Genomic DNA, 4,363 nt, shown 5'->3' with positions numbered 1-4,363 from the left:
ACTTTGTAAAACACAGCTGTGCTAATGTGAAGGATGAAATTGACGCATTGATTTCTATACCTGCTGGGTCCATGGTCGTTGAGATGAAAAATTTGGGCCCGGTGCCAATAAGATCCTTAGGCTACAAATCAAGACATTTACGAGAAAAACACACCGTTTTCAAAGAATACGCTGGATTTACTTTATGTTTTTGGGCTCCTTAAAATGGTTCCGGGCCCTGATTTTCCGGGCCCCGGTCCAAAAGTACCCCCAAGACTCATTGTCAAACCTACTGTAGGTCAAGTCATGGCCACCTAAAGATACGGCCTGATTTGTCACATTTTGTAGAAATTTCCAGATTTTTCCAACTTTGGGCGAACGTTTAAATAAATTTTTCTAAAAATTAGATTTTTACGCTTTCTTTCTTCTTTTCCCCAGATGACACAATAGGTTTTAACATCCTTACATATTGAAAAACAAAGAAAATCTGATTTTGTAGATTTTAGTCAGACTGTTAATTTTCAATAGTCAGACTGTTAATTTTCAATAACAGTCTGATTTTGCGTTTTTCAACTTACTTTTTCTCATTTGCTTCTGCTTCCCCAAGGCAACAAAAAAGTTTTATGTCATTAGGAAACCGCAAAAAGTGAAAACATCTCAAAAAATGTCAGTCAAGCACTAGCAGTAGCTGTAATCAAAATCTGCAAAATGTGACAAATCAGGCCGCATCTCCAGGTGGCCATGGTCAAGTCTGGTTCGAGATTCGTGGAAGACAAGCGAAAAATATTCGCCTACTTAGCATTCGTTCAGTTTTGATTTCAAGCGATTCTTGTTTTAAGTTTATAACCGCGAACGTCATGGATGAGCGATTGACATGGGATAGTCATATTATTAATCATGGTGACCTCTAGTAAAAGGTCATGTCAACGCTTGAGAGATTTCTTCGACTGGCGGCTGATTTTAAATCGCGGCTGGAGCTGCAGTGCGAGTATCGTACGTTTAGAGCATTTTAGAGCGTAGTAAACTTGTGAGCAGTGCAAGTACAAGGTATTGTGTAAAGCAAAAGCAGTGTTGCTTACAAAGTATTGCGTCCTAGTGTTGTGTAAAAACATTTCTGTAGATGATGATTTGCCCCAATAGCCTTGTGTGCAGTCAAGTATAGGTTTCGCATACTAGCTTACACAACTATAATGGTAGGTCTAAGTTGCACCCTACTAAAACTGTAGAAAAGCTGGTTTGTTTGGAGTTTTAGATATGATATAGGTTGGTTTACACCATAAAATGCACGGAAGCAACTATATGATGTTGTATGGTATTCCTTTCTGCATTGTTCAGTTTTGAATAACTGTCTTGTATGCTAAAATCTAGGTAAATGAGTCTCTCTTCAAAATTTTGTTTGCTACCTACACCTATGTCAGTAGTTGGCCTATAATGACTATTTTACCTTTAGTTGTAAACCTACGTAAGTACCTACGTTAGTACCTACGTTGTAAGTTACTATTGACGGAATGCTGGTCGAGCAAGTCAAAAGCTTTACCTATCTGGGACACACAATAAATGAAAATGGCAGATGCGATACGGAAATATTGAGACGTATAGAAATAGCTAGAAACAACTTCGTAAAAATGAAAAAGACATTAACAACACGCAAAATTAACATCAACACTCGAAAGCGAATTGCGAAATGCTATATATGGACTACGTTACTCTACAATGCAGAAACATGGACACTGTCATCACAGATGGTTAAACGACTTGAGGCATTTGAAATGTGGATTTATAGAAGAATGCTTAAAATTTCATGGAAGGATAAAATCACAAACAAAGATGTACTATCCAGAATACAAACCAACATGGAAGTTCTACAAACAATTAAATCAAGAAAATTAAAATATTTTGGCCACATGATTCGCAATAATTCTATTCAAAGACAACCACTAGAAGGAAAAATGAACGGCAAACGAAATAGGGGCAGACCACCAAGAATTTGGACTAATGATATTGAAGACTGGTCAGGACTTAACTACAAAACTGCAGTAGAAAAATCTTACAACAGCGAAACTTGGCGTCTCATTGCCTCCAACCCTCGACGAGAGGAAGGAACTTAATGATGATGATGATGTAAACCTACAGTAAAACAAATGCAGTATAATAAGTTGATAAGAAGAAATGCAATAAATTTTCTGTCCCTGGTTGGAATAATGAAGTTAAGCAGGCTCATTCCATTGCCAGAGAAACTAACATCATGTGGGTGAAAAATGGGAAACAACGGAATGGTTATCTGTATGAGTTGATGCAGAATAAACGAAAGGAGTTTAAAAAAGCCTTTCGCCGTTGTAAAAATGCCTCTGAACAACATAGAGCTACTGCACTTGCCTCAGCACTCAACTTGGACAGCTCACAAAAGTCATTTTGGCAGAAGGTAAAAAAATCTACTTGCAAAAATAGTTCTCTTCTTGTAAACGTTGGTGGAGCAAAAGGTCCTGAAGCTATTGCTGAGATGTGGAAGCATCATTACAGCTCCTAGCTAAATTCTAGCAAAACCAACACTGAAAAAGAATTTGTTAATTCGTATATTTCTTCTAAGGATAAATATCATAATCTTTCAATATTTCGTTGCAACATGGACACAGTTGGTCCCTTGCTTGCCAAACTGCCATTAAATCGAGTTGCTGGTGCTGATAAAATTTCAGCTGAACATCTTGTTTATGCTGATTATTCTATTCGTTTTTATATTAGTGTACTTTTTAATATGTGTCTTAGTCATGGTGTTGTACCAAATTCTTGCTTGGACACTGTTCTAGTCCCAATTGTAAAGAATTTGAATGGCGACATTCAAGATTCAGGTAACTATAGATCTATTGCTGTTAGCTACAGTAGCCTAATCTCAAAACTGTTTGAACGTTTTATTTTGAATCATCTATTGCCTTTTTTGAATACTAGTGACAATCAATTTGGGTTTAAGTCTGACCATAGTACTGACATGAGTGTTTTCTTATTGAAACAAGCAGTGTCCTCTTATATCAGTCATGACACTCCTGTATATTCTGTTTTTTTTTTTGATGACTTCAAAAGCCTTCGACAAAGTCAATCATCATTTATTGTTTAAAACGCTTATCACACGCAACGTGCCTATGTATTTTGTTCGCTTATTGAAATACTGGTATAGTAAACAAACCATGCAAGTGAGGTGGGGAGGTCACCTGTCCCAATCATTTAATGTGTCCAATGGAGTCAGACAAGGTGGGGTGTTAAGCCCCTATCTTTTTGCAGTATATATTGATCAGCTTTCTTATGAGCTCAATAAAACAAAAGTTGGTTGCTATGTTGGCAACTCTTGCCTAAAGCATATTATGTTTGCTGATGACATTTGCTGCATCTCGCCTAGTTTGTGTGGCTTACAAAATTTGTTAGATGTTTGCCACAAGTATGCTGTTGAACCTGAAATTACTTTCAATTCTAAAAAGTCATTTGGTAGGCTATGTTATTTTCCCCAAAAAACTTTTATCTTTCACGTGCTCCTCTGCTACATCTAGGTAAATCTGAAATTGTGTTCACGGACTCTGTAAAATACCTGGGTGTATTGATTGAGAGTTCTCTCTCAGATGAAAATGATATTTCAAGGCAGGTACGCTCTCAGTACTGTGTTGCAAATAATGCAAAATCTCATTTCGCTAAATGCTCACCCACTGTAAAAAACATTGTATTTCGCTCTTATTGTATGTCCTTTTATGCATCCCAGTTGTGGAACAAGTTTAGATCTTCTAGTATAAAACGATTACATGTTGCTTACAATGATTCTTTTAGACTATTGCACAACTTGCCTCGTTATGTCAGTGCCCGTGAATATCAAGTGATGTATAATATAACAACGTTTGATGCTTTATTGAGGAAAAACATGTTTTCGTTTATCAACCGTTGCATTCACTCCTCAAATCGCTTTATATCAGACCTGATGTCATCTGATTGTTTTTATCGTTCTGAATACTTTCAATTCTTCCAACGCTCATTGTATGTAAATTTGTAACAGTAGATATCCGTTCAGCTAACTACAGTACAGGAGCCTACCACTGCTACAGTTGCTGCCTGTTAGTGTCAAGTTAATCATGCCATTAAAGTGCTGTGTTCCACTGTGTAAAGGAAACTATGATTCAAGCTTATCAAAATTATCAGTCTATAGGTTTCCGAAAAATGAGCAGGAACGTCTTAAATGGATTAAAGTTATCCCACGAGCAAACTTGAATGTGACGAAGCATACAGTTGTGTTGTGTTGTTAAAGTCTGAAAAGTGTGAAAATATACTAGGAAGCATAATTATACTGTAACTGCAAGTGCACATACACCGAGTGAGTTGGAAAAATCGAGGTATACGTTGGAGCATATGA

This window comes from Aplidium turbinatum, chromosome 3 (genome assembly GCF_918807975.1).
Source record: "Aplidium turbinatum chromosome 3, kaAplTurb1.1, whole genome shotgun sequence".
NCBI classification, from domain to species: domain Eukaryota; kingdom Metazoa; phylum Chordata; class Ascidiacea; order Aplousobranchia; family Polyclinidae; genus Aplidium; species Aplidium turbinatum.
The sequence above is the reverse complement of the archived record's forward strand: the minus strand, read 5'-3'. Positions refer to the sequence as shown.